Raw genomic sequence first — 11067 nt, 5'->3', positions numbered from 1 at the left:
TAGTCCAAGTCATCCGCTTCTCTTCCCAGCGTCGTACTCCTGCTTCCTTGTCCACCTTGGTCCTCCAATACATTGCTTTTCCAAAAGCAATCTACCCCCCCCCTCTCATCTTATGGTCCAGACAGAGACATCCTGATCTGAGGCAATCATCTATACAATAAAGGCCCTCATCACTTCTGGGAGAGTGGGCTTTGATCTCTGCCAGCACTGGCCTCCCTATTCTTAACTTGTGTTCACTACCACACACACAACCAATTCTCTTCTACTACCCTTCGGCCTGACATGGTCAAGGATTCTGATTCACGGGACTCTCTCACTCTTTCCTCTCTCTCTCTCTTGCTCATCTTTTTTCACCAGACGTACTGGTATTGGGCTACCTCTATTAAGTGAAATGATCAGAGCGTTTCAACTTTATCGCAGGATTTTGCCTGATACTGTAATTCCAATCACATTAAGTTACTCTTCTTGCGGGAAACCTTCACTTCTCTGTGCAGACATTTCAGGAATGAAGACGTGTACTGAAACATGACAATTTGAAAAATAAGCCACGGGAGTTTGAGCGAGAATAAAGATGACTTTCGAGTAGTAAGACATGTATAAAAGCAATAGATACCATTAATAAGAAGAGGCTAGAAGCGTCTTATATGGTGAGCTACCGAGTGGCTAGGACAGGCAAGCCCCATACTATTGTGGAGGACTTTATTCTTCCTGCTGCCGCGGATATGGCTGGGACAATGCTGGGGGAAAAGGCCAAAAAAACTATACAGACAATGACTTCATCAAACAAAACTGTTTCACGACGCATCAGTGACATGGCAGGAGATGTTTTGAAACAATTACTGCTTCGCATACAAGCCAGTGAATTATATGCATTACAGCTGGATGAGTCAACAGACATGGCGGGCCTGGCACAGCTCCTGGTATATGTCCGTTACATTTATGCGGTGTCAATTAAGGAAGACATTCTCTTCTGCATACCACTGGAAACCAGGACAACATGAGAGGATATTTTTTAAATACTGTACAGCTTTGTGACATCAAATGGACTTTGGTGGTCAAGATGTGTTGGTATATGTACTGATGGCGCAAAAGCCATGACAGGGAGACATAGTGGAGTGGTAACGCGCGTGCAAGTAGTTGCTCCCGACGCCACTTGGGTACACTGCAGCATCCACCGAGAGGCTCTTGCTGCCAAGGGAATGCCTGACAGCTTGAAAGACGTTTTGGACACTACAGTGAAAATGGTTAACTTTATTTAGCAAGGCGCCTGAAGTCTTGTGTATTTTCTGCATTATGCAATGATATGGGCAGCGACCATGTAACACTTTTACAACATAGAGAAGTGCGCTGGTTATCAAGGGGCAAAGTATTGACAAATATTGACGAGCTTAAAGTTTTCTTTACTGACCATAATGTTCACTTGTCTGACCGCTTGCATGATGACGAGTTTCTCACACGACTGGCCTACCTGGGTGATGTTTTTTCTCACCTGAATGTTCTGAATCTAGGATTACAGGTACTCTCCCCAACTATATTCAATGTGCGGGACAAAATTGAGGCTATGATTAAGAAGTTGGGGATATTTTCTGTCTGCATTAACAAGGACAACACACAGGTCTTTCCGTCATTGTATGATTTTGTTGTGTGCAAATGAACTCCAGCTTACGGTCAATGTCAAATGTGATATAGCGATGCATCTGAGTGAGCTACTTTCCCGAAACGGACGACACAAACAACTAGATTCGTTATCCCTTTCATGCCATGCCTCRAGTCCACTTACCGATATCTGAACAAGAGAACCTCATCGAAATTGCTACAAGCAGTTCTGTGAAAATTGAATTTAATCAGAAGCCACTGCCAGATTTCTGAATAGGGCTGCGCTCAATAGTTTCTTACCTTGGCAAATCGCACTGTTAAGACACTGATGCCCTTTGCAACCATGTACCTATGTGAGAGTGGATTCTCGGTCCTCACTAGCAAAAAAACGAAATACAGGCACAGACTGTGTGTGGAAAATTATTTAAGACTGAGACTCTCTCCAATACAATCCAACATTGCAGAGTTATGTGCATCATTTCAAGCACACCCTTCTCATTAACCTGTGGTGAGTTATTCACAATTTTTGATGAACAAATAAGGTTTAATATGTAAGATGGCTAAATAAAGAGCAAAATTAATTGATTATTATTATAATATTATTTGTTCCCTGGTCCTATAAGAGCTCTTTGTCACTTCCCACAAGCCGGGTTGTGATGACAACTCACACTCATTATTATGTTTAATAAATGTATTGTATGTGTGTGTGYCATGCTTACAATGATGGCAAAAAACAACATTTGAGAGTGCGCTGACCCTGGTGCTAGAGGGGTTGGAGGTTGAATGTTTGAAGGGGTACGGGACTATAAAAAGTTTGGGAACCACTGCCGTAGATGACCATGGTATACAGACATTACAATTAATTCACACATGGAGCAAGAAGGTGCTATATCGGCCTCTTGAGGTCTGATGATTGAAATGCGGGGGGGAAAAAACTACCAAAGCCCCCGTCCCTAACCATAGCATACATACTAATATTTTGTATACATTTTATTTCCACATTAAAACAGGTTTATTGATCATTATAAATGTGGTATTTGTTATCGTACTCTTTGTGATTCCTTTCAGAGCAACTGCTGCAGGAGTTCCTTGAGTTCCACGGAACCTTCACATTCAACCGCATGTCCATAAACATCAGAAAGGTAACAGGCACATACAGTCCATTCTGTTTCAATTAGTACCAAGTCATTCTATGTTGATTGGAGACAAGATGAGGGTGCTGCACTGAAAGCTTTAAACAGAAAAWGCCTTCTCTGGAACCCTTTTAGCTGTACGCTGTAAACTGCCAATCCTTTCAGAAGTGATTCCAGCAGCACTTTCACCCCTGTGCATAATTGCCATTGTTTCATGGTAGTAGTTTATAATTGGTGAAAAAATGGCTGCAGATACTATCAGAACCAGATTGCAGAGTTAGCTAACGGCGTTTGAGATCTTTCATTGGCTAGCTCTCCCTAGTCGTAGGGCTGAGAGCCAAGAGGGGAAGCTGTTGGTAATAAAGTGGGTTTTTGGTGGATCAAACACACACACACACACGCCAGCATCGCACTAATGTCTCTCCGTGCCAGCTAATACTACAGCTGTCAGAGGACTGTGTGATTGCTAGTTGCTCCTCCTCTCTACCCATCTCTAATGAACACAATCAGCAGTTCATCACACTCGAATAAGAAAACATAATCAACACGTTTATTCAGTCTTAGACACGTACGTGTTCATTTAGTTACAGTTCACCCAGTTTGTTTTTCATTTAATTCCTTTGCAGGCCAAGGTTGTCCCAAATGGCACCCTATTCTCTATATAGTAGGGATGTGCATRTTTCCCTTTCAGGACGATTCAATACGTATCTAGATAGATGGGCTCCGATATGATACAGGAACGATACATTTGAGTTTGAAATGATTCTGTGCGATTCTCTTTGATTAGAGAACGAATCGATACGATATGATTCGATGCACTAACATTTGTTGCATAAACACATTCATTTTCCATTCTAAATACAAATCTGATGTTGATGGAGCGCATGAGCTGAGCCTCTGAGCTGTATCGGTCTGAGCTGACTTGTGTGTGTAAATSATGTATGTCTATGGTGTATACTATGTATGCACCTGATCTGACCCATAGGGGGAGACTAGGCATCTACCACCCCACTATCAGATTAGGGGGGGACTATGTAGCCTTTGGTTTTGAAATCACCATCACCCACTAATTAACTTGTACATTTAGCAGATAAAGTGTTTGCGCTAGCAATGTATCAATATTCTTCATTTACAAATGAACTATGACATAACCAATTAATATACTGTATAGCACAATTTTGGATTTCACCCCCATCTCAAAATCGAATGGTTTTGACCGTTTTGGAAGATTTTGGTMAACTTTTTTTCTCCACATTTTAGCCGTGCGGTGTTGGTCACAGATGCCTTAAAAAATATATATATTGTAAGGGCYGGGATCAGAAACCAGTCAGTATCTGGTGTGACCACCATTTGCCTCATGCAGTGCGACACATCTCCTTCACATAGAGTTAATCAGGCTGCTGATTGTGGCCCTTGGAATGTTGTCCCACTCCTCTTCAAGGGCTGTGGGAAGTTGCTGGATATTGGCGGGAACTGGAACACGATGTCGTACACGTCGATCCAGAGCATCCCAAACATGCTCAATGGGTGACATGTCTGGTAAGTATGCAGGCCATGGAAGAACTGGGACATTTTCAGCTTCCAGGAATTGTGTACAGATCCTTGCAACATGGGGCTGTGAATTATACTGAAACGTGAGGTTATGGCGGCGGATGAATGGCACAACAATGCGCATCAGGATCTCATGGCATCTCTGTGCATTAAAATTGCCATCGATAAAATGCAATTGTGTTCGTTGTCCGTATTTTATGCCTGCCCATACCATAATCCCACCACCATGGGTTCACAACGTTAACATCAGCAAACCGCTCGCCCACACGACGCCATCTGCCATCTGCCTGGTCCAGATGAAACGAGATTCATCCATGAAGAGCACATTTCGATGGCCACTGGCACGCTGGAGAAGGTGAGCATTTGCCCACTAAAGTCAGTTACGACGCTGAACTGCAGTCAGGTCAAGACCCTGGTGAGGATGACAAGCACGAAGATGAGCTTTCCCAAGATGGTTTCTGACAGTTTGTGCAGAAATTCTTTGTTTGTGCAAACCCACAGTTTCGTCAGCTGTCCGGGTTTCTGGTCCCAGATGATCCCGCAGGTGAAGAAGCCAGATGTGGAGGTCCTGGGCTGGCTTGGTTACACGTGGTCTGCAGTTGTGAYGCACTGCCAAATTCTCTTAAACGATTCTCAATTCTCTTGCAACAGCTCTAGTGGACATTCCTGCAGTCAGCATGCCAATTGCACTTGAGACATCTGTGGCATTGTGTGACAAAACTGCACATTTTAGAGTGGCCTTCTATTGTCCCCAGCACAAGGAGCACCTATGTAATGATCATGTTGTTTAATCAGCTTCTTGATATGCCACACCTGTCAAATGAATGAATTATTTTGGCAAAAGGAGAAATGCTCACTAACAGGGATGTAAACATTTTAGAGAAATAAGCTCTTTGTTCGTATAAAACATTCCTGGGATTTTTTATTTCAGCTGATGAAATATGGGACCAACACTTGACATGTTGCGTTTATATTTTTGTTCAGTAAAAATCTATGACTGTCAACACAGTTGCATGCTTTTAGTTTCACACTGAAGGAAAAGTTTCAGTTGTCACAAAGGATTAGGTATTTTCTCAAGGTAGAAAGAAAGTAATATGAGCAAAACATGTTCGTTTAWCGGCGATTCATAATGTTTGAAAAAAAATCTGGGGTCTGTGGACCAATSCAGTCTTATCTTAAACATTTGAATCGCAGACCGATGTGTAATCGTACACGTGTACATCCCTACTATATAGTGAGCTACATAGGGAATCGGTGGTGCCATTTAGGATGCAGGCCTCTTTGATGTTCCTCATCTCCTCATGGCCCCTGAGAGTAAAGATATTGTAAGGACGTTAACCCAGGGTGAGGGGTGAGAGTGTGTGAGAGAGAGAGAGAGAGATAGAGAGAGAGAGAGAACCCAGGGTCAGGACTGAAGTATTAAAGGAAGGCCTGTAGGAAGACTGGTGGTCATGGCCTCTGCACATGATATTTCACCAGTAGAGAAACCACCATTAATCATCTTTACTGTGTACTGCATCTCTCCTGTCTCCCMCCTCTCCRACACTCMCCTATTCCCTGTCTTCTGCGTCCTACCATTTTATATTGTAGTCATTTAGCAGATTGCTCTTATCCAGAGCGTCTTAGTTAGTGCATTCATCTTAAGATAGCTAGGTGGGACAACCACATGTCATAGTAAGTAAATTTGTCCTCAAAGTAGCTATCAGCAAAGTCAGAGCTGGCCCTCTCCTGTCCTCCTCCCTCTCTATCTCCCTCTCCCTGGCACTCTTACCCTCTCGCTCTCCTGCACACTTACCCTTTCCCTCTCTCTCTCCTTCTCCTGCCCCTCTCCCTCCCTCTCTACCTCCCTCTCCCTGGCCTTCTCTCCCTGGCCCTCTCGCTCTCCTGCCCTCTTACCCTCTCTCTTTCCCTCTCCTGTCCTTTCTCCCTCCCTCTCCCTTGCCCTCTCTCCTCTCTCTACCCCTTTCCCTCTCTCTCTCTGCCCTGACTGATGGCTTTATGGCCCATGGTCATCTCTCCATCCCATGGAGCTGGAGGCGCCATCTCTGTTTCTCCATCCATTCAGCCTTTTTACAACCCCCAGCTTAAGGGATAGGGTATTGAGGTATTGCATGCCATGCATGCCCTGGGTTCAAATAGTATTTGATTTATTTCAAATACTTTGAGGGGTACAATTGAGCTTGCCTGGGGTGTTAGATTTGAGGMGTTTACACCTTTGGMACTATTCCATTGTTTCCATTGTGTCAGGCAAGGTCAATCAGGCGCAGCTAAAGCGTTTAAAAGAAAACAAATGCTATTTGAACCCAGGTGCATCTGTTGTTTGGATGAATCTTGGAGGGCTCTAGAGATAGATGTTTTACCTAGGTTTTTATTGTCTGTGTGACAGACTTTTCCAAAGCAGCAATGGTCTAGCCTAGGACACTGGAATCGCCAAAGASTTAGCAAGATGGCAGAAACAGATCTTGGACCAGGCTAGTGATGATGTGGTATGATTGATGATTGAACCTGTGTCTACCCTGCTGGTGCTGCCCCCAGGCCCGTTCATCAAAGCTAGGCTGAGACTATTTGCGTCCCAAATGGCACCCTATTCCCTACATACTGCACTACTTTTGACCAGAGCCCTATGGAGCCTGATTTAAAAGTAGTAGGGAAGAGGGTGCCATTTGGGACAGACCCTGATAGCCCATGAAGAGATGAGATGTACCAGCCAGACCTTTTATAATTGGGTCCAGGTGGCCTACATAACAGCAACAACACCTAAGATAGATGGACCATTWATAAAGCCAGTGTGTTTTTATGTTTTGTCACCACTCTCTTTCTCACTCTCACCCTCTTTTAAAAACTCTTACTTTCTCCCTCACTCTTCTCTTTGCCCGCTCTCTCACAGGGCAGAGAGCAGAACAGACCTGAGGTCTCTCCCTTCARATCCAGAACCCCTTCGAGCCAGCGCTGAACGTCAGTAAGCACGTTAACAGAACACAGCTGGAGCGTTTTGTGGCGTTGAGTCGGGAGAGCGCCTGGATGATGCAGCAGCGGGAGTTCAACGTACCGCACAGCAGRGGCAGTAACGGGACCGGTACCGGGAACAATGCCCCCTGGGGCTTGGCTGTGTTCCTCATGCAGTCCGTCTCCCAGGTGGCCGAGGTTAAGGGTCGTAAGAAGAGGAGAGGAAGAGGGAACCGGCCAGCAAGAGGATCAAGAGCCTGCTGGAGTCTCTAAAGAACAGGGAGGAGAAGAAGACGGGCAACGGTATCAACACCACGAGGAAGAAGAGCTAGAGGAGAAGATTCATTGTGTTTGAGGGGATCAGTTTGAGCCCAGGCGAGATGCAGAATCACTCATCTTGATCAGTAGTCATTTGGGATGCAAAAATGATTTGTAGATCACTCATTCTGTGCAGTCTGCACACGGTTTTGCAGACCATCGCCACTAGATGGCACCGGTGAGGTATGTCTATGGGCAACACGCACTTAAAGTCCTACCCTTAAAAGACACCACGCTAGTGAACTTATGAGCCGAGCCAAGCTGTACTGAGCTGGCCTGTTTAGGCATCCGCTATGGTAGCTGGAACTGTCCTGACGAAAATATACAAGCTGTCGCAGTATGGTTTGGATTGGCATGATTGTGTGAAATGGGGTATAAATGTTTCCGTGACCAGATGCTCTTGATAAGAAAGGACTTATTTACTCTCCATGCCAACCTTTGCAAATAATGTACTTAAAGAAGATATTAACTTCTAGCATCTAACTATACACCTGTTTGTTTGTTTACATTGTATGAAATGTTTTTCAGATGCGTTTTATTAAATCAGTGTCACGAAATGTACTTTTATACCAAAATGAAAACATTATTTTGAAATGTGTGGTGGATAAGGAAATTGTCTGACATTGTTATTTCTAGATTCAACTTTCACCGTCAACTGTCCAAAAACAACGATGCAACCTTGCTAGCTTGTTAGTCAGTCCACATTTAAACAGTCCATACCATTGCTCATCAAGTCAGTTGTCTGGAGGAGAGAGGAGCCAGCGGTGTGGTTAGTCTGCAAAATGGATGGACCTCTTCCCAGCTACTGGTTGAGCAAACATGTCAAATATTTGGATAGAGAGTAGGCACATTCCATTTTAAACACAAGTCTTTAMTTTTCTCGGTGGAGACTGAAAGAAAGAGACAGGGCCTTAACTTTGTTTCCAGATCTGCTCATAATCCTTTATTGCCAATTTGGAAGTAGGCATTTCCAACCCAAACCTTAATGATAAGTTCAGTGAATGGAGTAAACAAGGCCAAGATAATGTAAGTTATTTTTTAAATAAAAACMTCTTGCCACCTAAGCACTCTCTGTGAATGAACCCTACCACTGAATAGTTTGCCATTAGGGTGAAGGAATGTGTGCCTTTTCCACTTACGGTAAGTTTCTGCCTCCTTTGCAGTTCTTCAAACCATAAAGGTACTACTGTAGGTCTTTCCATTTGTGCTTGTATGTTTATGTGTTTGAGGGAGCAAGTGTTTGTGTTCGAGAGAGTGACAGAATATGCGTGTGTGAGTGGCTTTAGCAGCGAGTGTCCCAGGAGACAGTGATTCAGGAGCAGGAGTGTGTGGTGGCCCCACAGCTGTTATTCCACTCTGTGCAGCATGAGGACAGGGGGTGAAGGGATCCAGTTTGAAAAGTTTCTCCTCTGCCACGAGGGCACATCGACGGGAAGGAGAGGAGCGCCCGCTGCCGCCTCAAAAACGTACATTACATTATAGGATGGCTTTGAATTTTTCTTCTCTACCCCTTCCCTCTGAGTAACTATGTTAAGAGAGAGCTTGTGTGTCAGAGGTTTGTTCAGGAGGGTGCAACTGTACAAAACACTCTAAAATAAATGAATTATGTAGAACAGATCTGATTCTGTCCTGTACCTAAATATGGCTATGGTTTACTATTAGGCATTTATTCATACAAGGGAACAATGATTTAATATGACAAACTCTACTCTTGTATTTATCACTAGGTAGGTACTGTAGGTATTCATGTGTAATACAATCCTAGGTTTTGACTGTTTGTGGATATGAACCAAGACTTCCTGTACAGAGAGGTGGCAAGGTCAGGGTCAAAAGTAATGTTATACCTTCTCTAAATGTCTACCTATGTTATGTAACTGACTAGTTCTTCCATACCAGAGATAAGTATCTAGCCCACCCGAGTGTCTCTGTCTCAAATGGCACCCTATTCCCTTTACAGTGCAKTGCTTTTGACCAGAGCCATTTGGGACACACCCTCTCTCTCTGTTGAGTGGTTCTCCTTCTGAAGTGGGTCTAGCACCTCTCCAGGGGTGTGTTTGGCTAACCTGCTTGCGTTGACCCCCATCCTCTGTGTCTCCGGGCAGCAAACCATAGGTTCTGATTTATGAGCCAACATGGCGATAGGTCCAAGATYGATTGAAACACTCAGAGGAATTCTGGCGGTTTTAGACAAAGGCGCTGTGGACCTTGTTAGACCTGGGTTCAAATAAAGTTGAACTCTTTCAAGTTCTTTCAGCATTTGCTTTAGCATGCCTGTAGTGACAGCTAGGAGGGGGTTTCAGTTTTGCGACTATTATTTTGGTTCTATTGCGCCAGGCAAGCTCAATCAAGCCCAGCTAGCGTATTTGGATTGATTTCATATAGTTGAACCAAGGTTTGATCAGAGTTTATGTTGCTGGGGCTTTTCCTTGGCTCCAAGCCTCTCCCTCTTCAGAGCCTGAAATAATTTACAATGGTGGCTTGAGGAGTTTGTAAAATGGGAGGGATTGGATTTTTTTTAAACCTAAGGATAAAGAAGATATAAAAATGGTCTTTGCAATTCTACTTTTAAAACAATTTTTAACAACCTCTTTTTACACCTCTGCAATTTAGCGTTTTAAAACCTGGCGTGAAATAGTGGACCAAGGAAGTCCATTTTTTTTTGTAATTCATGAAATTACTATTACTTTCTATTTTGCTACAAGAAAACATTCCAGCGTTCCAAGTCGTGTCCGCCAAATGTCATCCTATCCCCAATATAGTGCACCAGCACTACCTTTCAAAAGCAGTGCACTATGTAGGGAATAGGGTGCCATTTAGGTTACATACCTATATTTCAAATCAAATTTTATTTGTCACATGCGCTGAATACAAAAAGGGGGACCTTACTGTGAAATGCTTACTTATAAGCCCGTAACTCTATTTATTGAACTGCATTGTTGATTAAGAAAATAAAACACAAAGTAACAATAACGAGGCTATATACAGGGGGTGCCAGTACCGAGTCAATGTTAGTCAGGGTCATTTGTACATGTAGGTAGGGGTAAAGTGACTATGCATAGTTAATAAACAGCAGGTAGCAGCAGTGGGGGGTGGGGGGGGTCAATGTAAATTGTTCGGGTGGCCACTTGTTTAATTGTTCAGCAATCTTATGGCTTGGGGGAAGAAGTTGTTCAACTTCTTATGGCTGCAATCCCATTAACGGGATCGATGTGACAACAGCCAGTGAAAGTGCAGGGCGCCAAATTCAAACAACAGACATCTCATAATTAAAATTCCTCAAGCATACAAGTATTTCACACCATTTTAAAGATACACCTCTTGTTAATCCCACCAAAGTGTCCGATTTCAAAAAGGCTTTACAGCGAAAGCACCACAAACGATTATGTTAGGTCACCGCAAAATCACAGAAAAACACAGCCATTTTCCAGCCAAAGAGAGGAGTCACAAAAAGCAGAAATAGAGATAAAATGAATCACTAACCTTTGATGATCTTCATCAGATGACACTCATAGACTTCATGTTA

The 11067-nt window shown here is 43.5% G+C and overlaps 1 pseudogene; it reads left to right on the top strand.

The window, feature by feature from the left end:
• The window catches only part of LOC111953912 (poly(A) RNA polymerase, mitochondrial-like), a 26288-nt pseudogene extending 18187 nt beyond the window's left edge, over positions 1–8101 (top strand).
• The last annotated feature ends 2966 nt before the right edge of the window (positions 8102–11067 follow it).

This window comes from Salvelinus sp. IW2-2015, linkage group LG27, assembly GCF_002910315.2.
Source record: "Salvelinus sp. IW2-2015 linkage group LG27, ASM291031v2, whole genome shotgun sequence".
NCBI classification, from domain to species: domain Eukaryota; kingdom Metazoa; phylum Chordata; class Actinopteri; order Salmoniformes; family Salmonidae; genus Salvelinus; species Salvelinus sp. IW2-2015.
Note: the sequence above shows the minus strand (reverse complement) of the source record. Positions and strands in the feature narration are given on the sequence as shown.